Source organism: Polypterus senegalus, chromosome 16 (genome assembly GCF_016835505.1).
Source record: "Polypterus senegalus isolate Bchr_013 chromosome 16, ASM1683550v1, whole genome shotgun sequence".
NCBI lineage: Eukaryota > Metazoa > Chordata > Cladistia > Polypteriformes > Polypteridae > Polypterus > Polypterus senegalus.
In genome coordinates this window covers 61,680,315-61,698,723 of record NC_053169.1, presented here as the reverse complement: position 1 = coordinate 61,698,723, position 18,409 = coordinate 61,680,315, and positions in this window count along the sequence as shown.

Below are 18,409 nucleotides of genomic sequence, written 5' to 3'. Positions count from 1 at the left end.
CATCCACGTATCAAAAGAGCAACCCTAAAAAGGCCAAAGGCAGAAGGTGGCATGGCTCTACCTAACTTTCAATTTTACTAATGGGCAGTAAACATATAACATATAAAAACCTGGACATTGACACAAATAGATGAACATATACAGGCTTGGTCTGCAATAGAAATAAAAAGTTGCAGATCCTCTTTATATTCCTTGCTTTTCGCCCCAACAAATGCAAATTATCGCCAATATACTAATAACCCAATAGTGCCTCACTCACTCAGAATATGGAACCAATGTAGGAAGCATTTTAAGATAGAGAATCTTTTATCAGTGGCACCTCTGCACGAGAACCACCTTTCTCAACCCTTGCAAAAATATGCAGTTTTTAATATCTGGAAAACATTTGGGATTAAATCACTTAGAGATCTGTACATAGACAACGTCTTTGCATCCTACAAACAATTACATTCTAAATTTAACTTTCCAGCAACACATTTCTTTCACTATCTTCAAATTAGAAACTTTTTTAAACAGAACCTGCCCAATTTTCCTCACCTCCCACCTCCCTCTATGCTGGAAAATATATTGATCAGTTTCAAGGACTTAGACAGCATTTCTGCAATATATAAAACCATTTTACAGTCCCTCCCTTTTAAAGATCCAAGAGGACAATGGGAAAAGGATCTCTCCCTCAACATATCAGAAAAGGAGTGGAAGGTAGCAATGCAGAGAATTCACTCGAGCTCCATATGCACAAAGCATACCATTATTCAACTCAAAATTATATATTGAGCACATCTGTCTCACTTAAAATTGTCCAAAATGTTTCCAGGGCACAATCCAACCTGCGAAAGCTGTAATCAAGTTCCAGACTCACTGGGTCACATGTTTTGGGCCTGTACCAAATTAACATCATTCTGGACCAAAATTTTTAAATGCCTTTCAGACAGCCTTAGTGTCACAATACCTCCTAACCCATTAACAGCTGTGTTTGGTGTACTTCCAGATGGGCTTAAAGTGGAGAAGGACAAACAAACTGTAATTGCCTTTACTACACTATTGGCACGCAGACTTATCTTGCTAAATGGGAAGAATCCTAACTCTCCCCTTTTAAGTCAATGGGTAACTGATGTTATATACCATATGAAATTGGAAAATATTAAATTCTCATTTATAGGATCTATGCAGAAATTTTTCAAAACCTGGCAGGATCTAATCAATAACATTTTAGAATAAGCTTTTATTCTAAAGGAAGCATATTCTCTCCATATTCTCTCTTTTTTTTTCTTTTTCTTCTTCATTTATCTATATTCACTTATTAATTTATCTATTTACTTATTTTTACTAGGTTTTATGTTTTATGCTGCTGTCCATGCTCTCTTTCTCGGGGATGGAGGTTGATTTATTTTCAATCCTATTCTTGTAAAATTGATCTATTTGTATGGAATGTTGTGTGATTTCAATAAAATCAATAAAATTATTAAAAATAAATAAATAAATATACAAAATAAATGCAATAAAAACACACTAGCCAAAGCCCCTACGGCAGTGTAAGAATAAGAATGGAAAGCGGTGAAAAAGGAATTCAGTATAACAAAGGCTTAGGAAACCACTGTCGCAGTATAACGAAAATAGCAAGGAGCGAAACCAATGGCAATGGTTAAGAGAGTACCTTCCTGTAGCAGGCTATGGAAAACATAGACATATATATAGTAGATAGACGCCGCATTCACTGTGTTGCCCAGTCGACACGATGAGTTAGCGCATCTGCCCTATTGCGAGTGGTAAAAGTGCCATTTAAACTAATGCAAGTAGACATGGAAACCGGGTTTTCTGATGAAAAAACAATAACGTTTTAAACAGTATCGTTTACATACAATAGATTTTGGAGAATCATTTACATGTAATTATTTATATCCATTTATGCACCAATAATGGCAATTGTTAAATAATAATAATAATTATTATTATTAATAAAAAATTCCTCCCGTATAAATAACATTTCTCAGACTGCTTTCTTCCATCTCCAAAACTTGGCTTGGGTCGGCTGACAGAGAGCCTGGGGAACAGTATGGCATATTGGTTGCCTCTGATCCACAAAGTGAAGTGGAGCCATGAGGCATGCATGAGGTTGCAAAGGAATAAAGTAGCTGCAAACATGCGGTACCACTGAAGACCTGAGCAGCATGGCAGAAACAGCTCTGAAGAAACTAATTAGTCCTTTTTAAGACCACTCACCAGCAATCAGCAAAAAGAGACTAATTCCATTCATCTGCCTCTCACACTCCCTGTGATTGTTACAGTATTATCAATCGTCCTCCAAAGCATCAATGTCTACAGTCAGAATGGTAACTTAGTGTGTGTGTGTGTGTGAGAGAGAATACACTTGTTTCTCTATTTCTAATTATATTTTCTATGAGTTCTTGGATTTTAAACATCTTGTGTTTTATTGTATGTATTTTCTTTCAGGTCATTAAAAAAAAGCTGTAAGTATTAAAGGAAAGAAAATGTTCTGTTGCTTCTAATGTGTACTATATAGTTCGGCATCTGTATTGAACATGTACAGGCGTTTTTTTCTTGTCATTCTCTAAGCAATACAGTACTGTGTAACACATATTTACATAGAATTTACATTATTGTAGATATTGTAAGTAATCTAGAAATGATTTAAAGTATACAGGATATTGTCATGAGGTTATATGCAAATACTATACTTTTATTTTATTTTATATAAAGGACTTAAGCATTCGTGGATTTTGGTATCCACAGGGTTCTGGAATGACTGTAGGGGGACCAATATTGAGCCTTGATGTTATGGCAGATGGCCGGGGAATTACCCGGCTTGGACGCCATGATTATGGAAGGACCGGGGGAGAAAGTATTTCCAGGACAGTACTTCCCCCATACTGACAGAGGGCAGCCCCCTTGGTTTCCAATATGTCAACGGGTCATGAGTATGGGAGCTCAACCCTGCTGGGGTTTGTGGTCACCCCAAGGGGGCGCATGGACGCTTTCAATGCTCAATTTGGCTGCACTTCCACCACAACCGGAATTATGGCCGGAAAAAGCTTGTTGGGCATCTGGAGTCCTTCCGGCTGCTCTATAAGAAGGGGCTGATTGCCAGACGTGAACAGCCAGAGTCGGGAGAAAGAGGACAAAGCCCAAGGAAGAGTGAAGTTGGAAGGACTGGAGACAAGAGAGACTGTGTTGGGCTCTGTGCTTTGCCTTCTGTGTTGTGAAGGCAAATTATGTTAATAAACCGTGTACTGTATTTGGGAATTGGTGTCCTGCCTGTTTGTGTCGGGATTTGGGTGGCCGTATGACCCAAGGGCATCACAACGTATGTCACGGCAAAAAGGAATACATTTTAAATTACTCACAGAAATATACTTACCATGATTTGTCAAATAAAAGGCAAACCATTTTAAGACAGTAACTAATATTCCTAAACATGAAACCAAGCAATGCAGCAAAATCTGTTTTAACAGTGTTAAATGCACTGAAAGATCCAGCAAAAGCAAAGTGAAGATCCAGCATCACAGTTCAACTTCAGATCATTCAATAATTTTTAAAACTGATTCTTTTATATGTTCTGTCAAATGTAAGTCAACTTACAATACAAATATGGTAAAATTACAAATGATAAGATTATTCAGTTTACAAATTAGCATTTTACTAGAACTTGGAGGATCCACCTCTACCCAGGGGCCTGCAGCGCAGAGGTAAACTCAGTTTAAACTATTATAAAGAAATGACTAATTTATTGCAAAAAAAGCCTTATACAGTAATGTCTGTTTTTTATTTCTTTTTTTCCTCCTGATCCTGTCCCAGCTTCCCAGCAGTATATGAGTGAAGCCATAATGCACTCCACATTTTAAACCAAACGTAGGTGCCTAATTACACCATTAAAAGATTAGATGATGGCGTCCTAAGTGTATGTGTCACTTCTCTCCCCATGCAAACAGCTGTAAGTGTTAGCAGCATCCTAGAATAAAGAGAAGATCTTTTGCTTCATTAGATGAAATATTTGATTTTTCATCTCTGTGAAGACAGAGCTACAGTGGAGCCCTGGGAGAAAATTCCAACAGAAGATTTCAGGCTACATTACACTTAAACTGCTGTTTAATATAATTAATATTTTCCTAACGCTTATGTGTCTGACTCTGCAAAAAATCAGTGAGCCTCTTCTTTTTAACATAGTAGGGAATTTGTTAACATTTTTACTGGACCTGCTGGATTAGTTCTTGATGTTAAAATAGTAATTTAAATTACCACTGGTATGGAAATTATTAGTACTTCTATAAGTCACATAATGCCATTTAATTTTAAAAACAGTGAAACTGATATACATTATAATAAGTGGAAATTACATCTATGTGATTTGTAGGTTAAAAACTATTCTGTGTATGCTGATGCATTGATAACACATAAAATTCCCAGGAAAATGTAACAGTTGACAGTTTGATGAGTACAGGCTGGTGTGCCTTTAGATTGCTGCTTTATACTTAAATGATCAAATTAGAATGTTGTGATCTGAAGTAACTCAGTCTAAATAAAAAACAATTTAAATCTAGATTACTCCTATCAACTAAGAACACAATCAAATAGTATAAAAGTGAGAAGCAAAGTGGATAGTGTCAAGGATGGTGGTCCTCTTTGCAGGTCAATCAGTGTAGGAGAGGACTACAGCCATGTTCTATCCTGGATCCTCAGAGGGAGGCTTTCATGGTGATAATGTCAAATATTTCTTCTACTTCTGAAGTAGTCAGTAGTTACAATATTTAGCAAATCAATGGTTATGTTTTGTTTTCATATAAATGAAGTAAATGACTTCTTAATTGAATTATGTAGCACTAGAGTAGTGTTTCCCAACCTCGGTCCTGGGGACCCCCTGTGGCTGCAGGTTTTTGTTCCAACCAGCTTCTGTTTTTAATTGGACTCCTGGGCTAATTAAGTGATTTGTTATTTCCAAAGTTCTGTGTTTTGGGAACAATATAGAAATTAGAAAACTAAGTTTGGTAAATATATATATATATATATATATATTGTAAAAGGTTATATATAGCGCCCGACCCGGCACAGACTTACGCAGAGGCACGTGTTAAACAAATAGGTTTTTATTTTATTTTCTTCAGCCGTGGGGCACGCCTTCCCCGTGTCCCACAGGCCCAACACAGTCCCAAAAGCACAAAACAGACTTTACACAACCCTTCCTGACACCACCACTCCTCCCAGGCAACCTCGTCCTCTTCCTCCCGATTCTGGCCCAAAAATGAAGGGAGTTTGGCCCGCTTTATAGCCCACCCGGAAGTGCTCCAGGTGCCTGACCAGCTGGTCTTAATTGCACCTCCGGGTGGGGCTAGTAAGTCGTCCAATGTGGCAGGTGGCTCTCCGCAGCACCCCCTAGCTGCCACCCCATCTCCCAACCGGGCTGTGGTGGACTCCATGTTCCATGGAGCCACGGGGGAGACTGAGGAAGGACCCACGGCAAGGGAAACTGCCCCCAGGCACCCCGGGGAAGATATTGCACTGTCCATGGTGGATCCCCCTGGACGTATGCCGCAGAGGCGTCCCGGCCGGGCATGGGACCCGGCTGTCCGTCACAATATACATATATATATATGTATATTGGGGTCATCAGGCGTACACACTCCACTGCACCCCTAGCGGGGATCGAACCTCGAACATCAGAGGCAAAGCCTCTTACACTGCGCCACAGCATGTGATTCGTTTATTTGACAAGCTTGAAGATCAGAGTAATAAAATTCATAACATTCATAGTCTGAGTCCCGATCAGACTATTTGACAGTAAACTATGTAACATTCTATAATCTGCTTCTCGCAACTGATGTTTGCAGACTGGCAGACCAATCACATGCGTTACCTGGTAGGTAACCACCCATACAATCAGATCGGGACTCAGACTACAAATGCTATGAATATATATTTATATATAGAGTGATGGATGGCGAGCAGCTCAACCCAGCTAACACACCCAAAGAGTGGAAGAATGGGGGAAGGCAGCTACTTTGGGACACTGCCTCCATCAGGATGCTAAATGGCGATTTCCCTGCAGCATAGCAGTGCCCCGGATTCCCGCAGGGCACCATGGGATATGGAGTTTGGCTTCACAGCCTTGCTAGGTACCGTGGGTGTCACCAGGAGACGCTGCAGGGAAACAGGGATTTTTGCTTCCCATATAGCCTGGTAGTAGTCCCAAGTCTTTTGGACAGAAGCCCCAAAGTACTTCCGGGCTGAAGAAAACTCAAGCCTTCCATTTAACCCGAAGTGCTGGCAAGTCACGTGGGAGGAATGACAGAAGCACTTCCAGCTCAAGGACTATATAAAGTACTGTTGGGAACCCATCAAGCGAGCTGGAGTTGGAAGGAGTGTGACGGAGCTTGCTGGGAGGTGTAGTGGAGAATAGAATTGTGTTTATTATTGATTTAATTGTGTTTATTGTGGCTATGGTGCTTTGGAGGCACTAATTGAGAAGAAGAAGCAATTAAAATACTGCTTTTACATGTGTCCTGGGCATCTGTCTGTTGGGTTTTGGTGTTTGAATATATATATATATATATATATATATATATATATATATATATATATACACATATATATATACTAATAAAAGGCAAAGCACTCACTGACTGACTGACTCACTCACTCACTCACTCACTGACTCATCACTAATTCTCCAACTTCCCATGTAGGTAGAAAGCTGAAATTTGGCAGGCTTATTCCTTACAGCTTACTTACAAAAGTTAAGCAGGTTTCATTTCGAAATACTACACGTAATGGTCATAACGGTCGATAATGGTCGACAACGTCCACCATGTTGAACTTTCTTATTTATGGCCCCATCTGCATGAAATTTGGTAGGTGGCTTCCCTGCGCTAACCAAAACTGATGTACGTACTTATTTTGATGGTATGACGCCACTGTCGGCTGCCATATTGAATTTTCCAAACGTCACTAATTCTCCAACTTCCTGTGTAGGTAGAAGGCTGAAATTTGGCAGGCCCATTCCTTACAGCTTACTTACAAAAGTTAAGCAGGTTTCATTTTGGAATTCTACGCGTAATGGTCATAACGGTCAACAATGACCCGCCATGTTGAACTTTCTTATTTATGGCCCGATCTTCTCAAAATTTGATAGGCGGCTTCCCTGCACTAACCGAAACCAATGTATGTACTTATTCCGGTGGTATGATGCCACTGTCGGCCGCCATATTGAACTTTTCAACAGTCTTTGCTATTTATGGGCCCATCTTCAAGAAATTTGGTACACGGGTTCCCAACGCTAACTGAATCCTACTTACGTACATATATACGTCCATAGCCTGTAGCTAGGTCACCGTGTGAGGTGGCGTTGGGTCCCCCATCCCAACGCCTCCCACGTTGTTGGCTGCCTGCCTATATAAGACCGTCCGTCGCTCCGGTCTCTACATTCCCTTCCTTGCTTCGCCACGGGATTCACGTCTCCCTACTGACAACTATGACAACTACAGCCTTTTTGTTTAATCCACGGCTTAACCGCTGTTTTATTGTTTGTTTATTACAATTATAGTTATTGTATAGGTATTTTAGACTTACTTTACATTGCTCAGGTACCCATTTCCTTTATCATTCCAACCCCCATTACCATGTCTATCGAGGTGATCACCATCGATCAAAGAACTGTCACTTACCGAGTGGTTTCCATGCCCGGAGATGGCACCTACCTTTTCCATTCTCTTTGTTACATATTGCACGGCCATATCAGGCTCACTCTTGATATCCGGAGGAACATTGTGTCTTATGTATTGAATGACTTGGACAGGTTCAAGGTTTGGACTGATGACAGTACAGGAGATAATTAAAATATGTGGAAAATCAGAATGAAACTCATGAAATGATGTAAATCTTAAAAATCAAGTTAAAAAACCAAACACACTAAATTATTCCCATATATCATACATAAGTGCTTGGTACATTCTAATAAAAATGTGACAGATTTATTTATTTTTTTGTTTTTTTATTTTCAACAATGAGCCCAAAATATTGGAACTGGGAAATAATAGCTTACTTAATTATGCTAGGAATCCAATTAAAAACCAATGTCAAGGTAAACAGGGTTGCACGTATTCTTGAATATTTTTAAAAACTTGTGGCTGAGGTTGGGAAAAGGTGATTAAAAGATAGCAAACCGCTTATGATAGATATGGCCAAAGCTGCATATAGGGGTGTGGTGAGAGAAATGATGGTTGGTGCAGCAAGTGGAAAACAACAAGATAATTAAAAAGAGGAAAAACAGAAGGTACAGCTCCACAAAATGAAAACACATTCCAAACTGAAAATCACTGATACACATTGGCAATAACAAAAGCTAAATAAATAGATACACAAATCATAATTTGGGGTTATTCGTAAGAAGTAATGCTTTATTTCAAGAGGTAGAAGTATACATGTATAATAACCAAGAACAGTTAATTCAAATATTAAATTATTAAAATGTATGCTTCAATATAAATGTTTAAAGTACCAATATTCTCTGACTTTGAAATAGGTTAAACATTTCGCTGTGTGGTTATATTTGAAATCTATCATTTTTAACCATATGGTAATAGCTCTTAGAGGTCTAGGACTATCAATAAATAATTAAATATAAAAATTATTATCATATTCATGATCAGTCAACACAAAATTGCATAAAACTACACTCCACATGCCTATATTACAGATCTCATTTTTAAAGTTTTTTGAAAAGGAGTAACTTTGACTCCTCATATCCCATCAGTGGGTTAACCTCTGTGTGTGGTCAGTTTGATGTGGCATGCACAACATCAAGTCCTTCTGATTACGTTTGCTCAAGACAACTATTGATTTACTCTTTTATCATAAGGGTGTAATATCCTGTACAAAATAGGGTCAAAAATGGTCTAAAATTATTTTTATCAGGTCTGGAAGACCAAAAATAGTGGGAACCCCCCCAAAAGCTCAACATCTTGCATAACTAGACATCAAAATAAGGTGAACATTATATCATATGTGGGGGTTTTCTCGGACCAGTGAGTCAGGAGGCACCAAAAAAAAACAAAAAAAAAAACAGTGATTTCAAAGCCTTCATAGGTAATTCTTATGAACAGAAAATAAAATGCAAATGCAAACATAATAGAATTGTACAAACAAAATGTGTAGTGCAGGGCCAAACATCAAAGGAGTTTGTGATTGTGTGTACAAGATTAAAGCCATCTCTGTTAGGATTAGCTTTGGACATCACACTTGTGTTCTTCTTTCATTTGCTGCCTGTTTCAAACCAGGTCTTCTGCATCTTCCTACACTTTGCCATCCCTTTTAAATTTTAAAGGCAGTCCACATAATTATGCTAGACTGCATTAGATTATTGCATTTTCAGTGTGGCTCCTACCATTAAAGGTTCCTTTGCCTTGCTCTGGATGGTTGGGTTTATTTTTTTGGTTTTTGCTTTATATCTGCTGTTGTTCTACCAGATGTACAGTATACCAATCTTCAAGGGTGTGTTCTAATGACATATAGTACTTATCTTGTGTAAGCAAGCTTTTAATATGTTACTTTATCTCTTAGATTCAGACTCTTGCTAGTGATGATGGATCCCATTGTCTTGATGACTCATATCTCCAAATCATCTCTTTACACGAGTCATGCACAGCCCTCCCCTTCTGTTAAGGTGGTGTCTCTTTAACCTACAACAATAAACACTTTTAACTTGCCCAGACTCTATCCCTGTGCTTATTGTATTGCAGCATAGGTCTTTGCCATTCACTTAGCCCATCTACTGCTATGACTGACTGCATGCTAGTGCAGTTTTTCTGGAGGGTGGGGCTTTAAGGCATTCATTTGCAAGATGTCATAAACATATTGCATTATCTTATCACATTACTATGTATTTATTATTGATAATACTTTCTAATACAATTACCTAAAAGTTGATGCTGAATATAGTTAATTTAAAAATATTTTTTAAATTAATGTTTTCTCATGTATAAAGGCTCCTTATTGACCATCTGTACACATATTTTCTGTAATTGCTTTTACTAATACCTAGTGATAGGTAGCAACTGAAGTCCAAAACGGTTGCATTAAGTGCAAAGTAGAAAACCACACTTGGTGGGATGCCAGTAAATCACACAACATGCGCACTCACATTCACACAGACTCATTACTCTCATAATTTAGCTTTGCCCTTTAGCCCATAGTGCACATCTTTATAATATAGGAGGAAATCAGAGCACCTGTATATACAAATAAAGGTTCAACCCCATAAACAAATATATAGTATGGAAAACACATTACAAACTTTGAACTATAAATAAATGCAATGTTTTCTAAATTATGACTGGGTTCAGTTTCTGTTTTACCTATGGTTTGCTTTAATTTGAAAAGCCGCAGCTATTATTTCACGCTGCATTTTCCTTACTCCCATTTATGTGAATGTTATTTGGATAAACATAATGTAAAATAAATTGACAGTATCTAGTACAACTCTTTTAGCTTTAATCGTGTTGAATTTCAGGTTTCTACAGCTATGAAATCCTTTAAAATGATTTTACATTCACATTATATATACAGAATATATGTTGTGATGCTTCCCAGATGATTTTTATAAATCTCTACATTTAACTATGCCTAACTGTGATATAAAAATACTTTTCTTGTACTCATTCCTTAGTGACTTGCAATCTCTCATCATTTTCACATGCCAAGGAAACTGCATATATTTTTCCAATTCACTGAATCATTGCTAAAGCTTGGATTTTTCCCCAGATGCTTCAATTACAGCATTTGCATATGTATATATGTCTTTTTGTTGTCAAAGTCATATCAAAGTCTTTAGGATGTTACAACTTTTATTAGTTCTACAAGTGATAAAGTTAAAAGTATCCACCTGAAACAGTGTTACATTATTTTCTAACCTAAAGACAACAAAAAGGTGCCCTTCTTATTGACCATTCAGCCCCTTTAGTGTAAAGCACACACATAGAATGAACAGTAACACTAGACACCTGTCCTTCATTTGAATACGCCAAAAAATATAAAGTGACTGTACAATATCGTTTTAAAGTACTATTTTTCTATGAAAATATTTCCAAAGAGTCTTTTATCTGGTGAAAGCAATATATGTGGTCATTACTTAAGAATTATTGTTATGATTTCAAAGATGAATATGTGTTTGACATGTACTCTTTTTGTGGTTTTTAAAGTTGGTTAATCATTTTCTTTAAAGAGGTTTTCCTTTAATCATGTGTAAATGACAATGTTTAATCTGATCGTAGCGGTTTTTACTTTTGCTGCTTAGGTTTTTTATTTTTCACGATTTCTCCTTATTCTTTGGCTGTCAGTTTCCTTAATCTGAATCCAGCTGGGTCCAATCCCAGGCATACATGGTAAGTGTGTCCAGACTAATACTGTATATGACAGTACAATTATCTAATTTCTAGAATTGCTGAAATTAAATAGATAAATATGAACTAAACCACACAAGGACAGTGCCTGAGAGCCGGATATAATTTTCATGCATCTGTAACAGATAAATAATGTCAAAGGCTGTGCTTAAATCAACAAAATAAATCTAGCTTTCTTTTATCATAAGAAATTAAAATGTCATTAGACACGTGTGCATTTCATTTCTGAATTACATCTGGTGAGAAAGCCAGAATAAAATTATTTAAATAAGATATCATCAGTACGCAAAACTGAAGGTGCACGGTTGCGACTTTTTTTAAAGTACTTTAAAAAGAAATGGTAAATTGGAAATATTTTGACTGTGTCATTTATTGGTCAGAAATAGGTTTAGCTCTGATTTTTTCAATAACTTTTGACACTTCAGTACATTCGGACCTCTCAGTAAAGACCAATCTGTAATGCTAAGAATGGATACTACTAGAAAAATGATTGACCTTTTCACTGGTTTTGCTGGGGATTTACACTAGAAGCCCTGAAACCTACGAAAAAAGTTGTAATGCCGGGCCACTTTAAATTCCTTTGTTTTGCAAATATGTCAATCATCACAAGCGGCAAACAGCCTGCTATCCCATCCCCCACTGACACAGCTGAAGTTCTCCCAGCTCAAGTCTGTTTATCTGGGTGTGAGGTGCCTGGAATTGTATAGGGTAAATAATATATTGTTATTTGGAATACATACATTTCATGTGCATTCCATGTCTACAACGATCTGTGTAAACGTATTTCATGCTATAGTAATAATTGACAAAATGTTGACGTGAAGCATATAAGGTGTGAGGACTGAACTCCAAATATCAAATAAACAGTTTCACAAAAGGTATAACAAAACAGGTGCACTTTTATTCAATAATATAACTGAAGATAAAAAAAAACATCCAATTTACATGTTGCTGTCAATGTGTAAAAACCGAAGCCCAAATATCAATGGACACAAAGTCAACATGTCTGCTTGGCTGGTATAGTGGTAAGAATGGCTGCTTCTAAATCAAGAGGTTGTGGGGTTGATCCTGGGTCTTCCCTGCATTTACCGTTTTGAGTAGTAAGCTATTATTATTACTATTATGTAATAAAACCATCCATTTCATTTGAGTCTGTAACACCTGTTGGAAATTTTTGGTACTTGTAAAAGTTTATTCTGTCAGTCACATTCATGGGGTACAACAAACTTGCCTCTCCCTCTCCAAGTTGGTGGTGTTTATCTTCATTCTTTTCACAAGAGCAGTGATGATCACAGTCAGTGCTGTGGTTGATGCCTGGTCAGAACTATTTGTTTTACCGGCAATCAAAGATATGATGCCCAGTTACCGCTATCAGACTATCATGCATCATTTGCGCTTTGACAATGACACCTATGCAGAACATGTGAAAAATTACAGATTTGCTGCAGTCTTGGACATCTGGCAACGTTTTATTGTGAACTGTGTTTTGAGTTACAATCCAGGGTAACATATTACTGTTGATAAGCAACTGTTTCCATCCATGGTCTGATGTCCTTTCGTGTAATACATCTCAATCAAGCCTGAAAAAGTTGACATAAAGTTTTGGATTGAGGCATATTTGGAGACAAAGTACATGTTCAATGCCACTCCTTATTTAGGAAAAGATCCCAATTGTCCCACAGGAGAAAGACTTTCCGAGACTGTGGTCATAAAGCTTATGGAGCTGTTTCTGGACAGAGGTAGAACCGTAACAATAGACAACTTCTTCAACTCACTTTTGCTGACTAGTGTTTAGATCTGGCAATGTCATGCTGACGGTGCACTGTATGTGCCCAAAACGAAGAACTCTGTCTACATTCTCAGTACTATGCACCATAACATGAAGACTGGGCAAGATTGGAAAAAAAATGTTCAAATGATAACTCATGTTCAAATGCCATAGCATTTAGAATAATGGCATTTTCATGAATGGATGTGTGAGTGCATGTGCGAGAAAGGCAGAGACAGATTTAATGTCATTAAAATGGTTACTGGAATATAAAATATCTTTTTCAAGTAGCAAAACGTTACACTGGCTGTCACAGACTCAAATCAAATGTATGTTTTTATTATGTAATAATAATAATAATGGTAAATTCAAGGAAGATGAGGGCTTGAACATGCAACGTTGTGATTACAAGATAACAGTTCTTACCTCTGCACCAGCCAAGCAGACATGTTGACTTTGTGTCGATTGGTTACACTTCATGTCAGCATTTTTGTCATTATTACTATAACATGAAAACAACATTTCTTGCCACACATTTCCTGTCATCCTTCATTTATTCAAATAATTGTAGACATGGAACACACATGAAGTGTATATATTCCAAGTAACAATATATTATTTATCCTATACAACTCCAGGCACCTCACACCCAGATAAACAGACTTGAGGTGGGTGAACTTTGCGACTGACATCAGCTAAGTCTGTGGGGGATCAAATAGCAGGCTGCTTGCTGCTTGTGCTGATCAACACATTTGCAAAACAAAGACACTGATGAGGAGATGAGAAGGAATTTAAAGTGACCCGGCATTACAACTTTTTTCATAGGCTTCAGTGATTCTAGTGTTTACTCTAAGTCATAGTTTAGGGATAGATGATAGGCTTCATTTTAGAAATTAAAGTTTCAATTTACTGTCCAGGTACAATGTTAGAATTACTAAAGAGGCATGCAAAAAAGGTAGAGTTTGACACAACAATATCACACTGTGAGATAACTTTGAAACCTACAATTTTATATCAGGGCCGGCACATTAAATTTTGCCACCAGAGGCAGCGCACATTTTTACAGCCCCACCCATATATATCTTTAGTAGTTATGAGTCAATACACTTAATCTATTACATAGAGAAATGATAATTCCCACATCACAACACATCTTGACAACAATGGGGAAAATAATAAATATAATTTTTAGAACAAATGTGAAAAAAGAAAATTATTTTAAAAATCAATGAAATACACAAAATTGGCATTTAAAACAATAGAAATTTACAAATAAAGGAATATATTTTAAATGAATTTGACAGTTGTGAAATGAAATGTGAAAAGAATAACTACTGTTTTACTCATCATGTATACTCCCAAAAATTACTTTTAGGAGTTTCAAAAATCTGTCATGCAAGCAAAATGGTGCTTGCCCTTTTTTTACTAAACATGCATGGACATTCAACAGACATTGTACCTATGAGTGACACTGTAATAACATTCCAAAAAATAACAAAAGTGTACAAAATTATCATTAAAATGGCCAACACTATACAGTAAAAAATGCATGTGATTTTTTGTTAGCCAATAGCTTACAGTACAAAGTGTTGTAAATTGCACTTCTGAGTTATTTGAAACTTTAAAATATTTCTTACCATTTTTAAAGGCAGTATATAAATTGAGCACCTGATATGTATGTAACTTTTGTGGTTCACAATTAACTCTTACTTTTTGTAGTACTGTATTACTTTTTAATGTTAAAAGTCACTCTTGTATAAAAACCCGTCCCTGCCGAACTGCTGCCTGAAGGATCCTTTTGGTGCCTCACCCCAAACTCTGGCCCTGCTTTATATTATCATTTTTATCAATAAAGACGTCCATCCAATCTTGTCTGCTAATGTTTCTTAATAAGCTTTTCAGTATGTTTAATTATCAGTTGTCCTGCGCAGTAGACATGAATTAGTTATGTTTTCATTTTGGATAATTTTCAGAGGATGCAACACTTTGCATCCATGCAGTTCAGAAGAACTGTAAAATTTCTTGCTGTCTATCTGAATTATCAGGTTCAAGTTTTGTCATTGCCAATTTATTAAAACTATGCAACTAGCTAACCAAAAAATAAACAAAAAATAGACATGAAATAATCAGATTTTTATGTTGTGTAATCAAAAAACATGATTGTGGTCATTTCAGCATTGTGCATGCCTGAAGATAAACTTCATTGAGTGATTTTCATAAACTGATCAGGTTGCTCTTAAAATGTTCAACAGGATTGTATATTTATAAATGGTGTACCTCAAATTATTTAAATTACATTTAATCTGTGCTGCCTGTAGCTTTATTTGATCAACATTTGCCATGAAGATGTTCCAATGCAGAACTCAACCTTTCTGAATCTGCAGCCCACTTAATGGCAATTGTATGTTATGACATGTGTGGGCTGTTCTGAAGTGCCCCCGATGCAGGCATGTCATAACATTCAATTAACAAGATAATACTGTTTATTTTTATTCATAAACCAAGGTGTTTTAGAAACTCTTATGTAAGAAAAATAACTATGCTTTCATACTGGAGGTGGGTACTCAAGCTATTGTTCTAGTTTTATTATTTTTTAAGGGCAGAGTGTAAAGCTCAGCTTATTTAACAGCAACTTCATAAAGAAAGTTATTTCTAGCTCTACATGCCTAGATATCCTGTGCAAATACAGTGAGAGAGACCTCCTGAAGGTTTGACATGCAGCGTATATATGTTTATTGGTTGTGTTTTTGAGTTTTACTGCAGTATTTTGTGTAATAACTGAAAGCTATTTTGACTTTAATTTAAACTCTATTGCATTTTTAAATGTGTATAATGCTCTGAGCCTGTCAATGAAAAGTATGCTCTATGAAAATAACAATTCCAATCAAACTTCAAGAAGCTTTGAATGAATATTTTTGTCTATTAATAATTAGTTTTAACTTATTTTATGTATTCTATGTAGACACATTTCAATTCCAGCTGGTGCCATAAAGAAACCATCAGCGTTTAATTATCTTTATTCACTCTTTTGTTTTTAAATCTGTTCAAATCATTCAGGGTCACTGGGAGCTGAAACTCAGCAGCACTGAAGGCAGGGCAGAAAGAACCCTTTAATGGTCCAGTAGTTCATCAAAAAGGAAATTCACTGATAATAGGTTGATTTGGAGTCGGTAATCAACTTAGCAAACATGCTTGCCAATAAACCACTATTGGTGTGTCTTGAATGGAAAGACTGAATTTAAATATGGCATAGCCACTGTGTGCTGGAGTGGAATTTTGATCTTTTGAAGCTTGTGAAAAGATATTTCTGGCTATGCACATCATATCTGAGCAGTTTATTTACATGTGGGGAAGGTCACGACCAAATACAAAAGATTAGTTAGTACATTCCTGAAGTTTTATGAAGTGTCCTATATTATTAAGGAATTTTTTCATGGTATGAAAGTTTATTTTTCATTGGGTATCATTGCTTGTTTAGTAAACCTATGACCTGGAGTTAGAATAAGGTCACCATCCCTCATGCATCTCATATAAGACAAGTAAAACAGGTTGGCTTCAGAAAAGCCATATTGGCTGTAAATATGTCTGCTCCGATACCTCCTTTGAGTTGGGCAACCAGCCATCCCCAGTGATTGTTGGATACAGTTATTAGTGCTAACTTAGTGCTTTCCTTTCATTACAATACTAGCTGTGCTGTCCATGTAAGGCAAGTTGAAATCTGCGTAATCACCATCTATTGGGATACATTTTGTAATGCATGTAGTAATAAAATGCAGTGTCCATTTGCATTCCAACTAATGGCACATTGTGATGTTCCATCTGTTAGAATGACAAAAACAAGACATATGTCTCTGTTTTATGCCATTTGGTATGGAATTATTAAAAGTGGCACTAATGTTTTTGTTATTTTTATTTAGGTGGATTAGGGAAAACTTTCTTCACAGTTTCCAGAAAAATGCATTTGGGCTCAAATTAAAAATACTTTATTACTTGTTTTTTTTTTTAAAGTACTTTTTGGGTGGAATGCCACATGCTAGCATCCATATGAGGGGTTCTGCACATATCTAGTATTTATTGACATTAAAACATAAAACTTTGCAATAAATGATACATTCATATAAGAGTCAGGAAATATGGTTGTAAATGTGTAGTTTTTGGGTTTGCTAAATACGATGCTTAGTCTTGTAACAAATCCCTCAAACTCAAATTCGATAAGCTACACTGTCAATTTGAGCTGGAATTAAATTCTTATTATTACAGTGAACCTGGTTGTTCTGCAGTTCTCCTCCCAAAACTTGTAGTTAAGTAAAGACAGAAAACAAGAAAAAATAATTTCACTATGACATTAAAAAAAAAATATATAGATATATTTTACCTGAACATTCACATATCTTTTTCTTTACCCATAGCACTGATTAAATAAACTCAAAATGCATTGTCCCTCAATCAGTTTCCCACACATAAATACCCATATACATGCGCAATCCCACTTTTAACTGTAAAGGATTCCCCTTACAGATATCCCCACGTATATATATGCATAAACATGTACAAAACACTCTAGACAGACTTCCCAAAAATCCCGACACTATATTCTAAAGTTGTAGTGTTCGTTAGTGATATTTTCATAAATTAAAACGAGCACTAGAACTAAAAATATTATTTTTCATTTTACAAGCACGAGAACTGAAATTAAGGTAAACAGGTAAATTTAGTGATATGTGAACAAACTAAAACAAGAACAAAAACCGAGTGAAAACAAAAAAACAGCAATAGCATTTTTGTTGAGTCCAGTTCAGTCATGCAGAGGGGTTGTTTGTAAGTCACCTTGAGTGTTCAGTTATGTTGCGCTGTTTACTATGTAGTAATCTTGTACCTTGGGCTTACTATAGTCACGTGGCACAACTTCCGTAAAGGACCGTTTTTTGTTTGTTGAGCACATTTGGCTCGTCAGGTTGAAGCAGTTAGAACTTGTGGTTGACGATGGTGAGTTTTGCACAGATGTTTGCAGGTAGAAAGCAAGAAAGTAACATGTGGAAATACTTTAATTACAGCACAGATTATAATAAAAGCAAATGTAGCGTTCGAGAAGAAGAAAAAGAGTCTTGGAGTTTCAATGTAGGACCTGCTGGATCAGTACTTTATGAAAGTCCAGCACTTCTCTGGCACCATGACTACAGTTCAGTACTGACAGCAAAAAATTGTCAACATATAGTCTTGCTGGTGCCCCTTATAG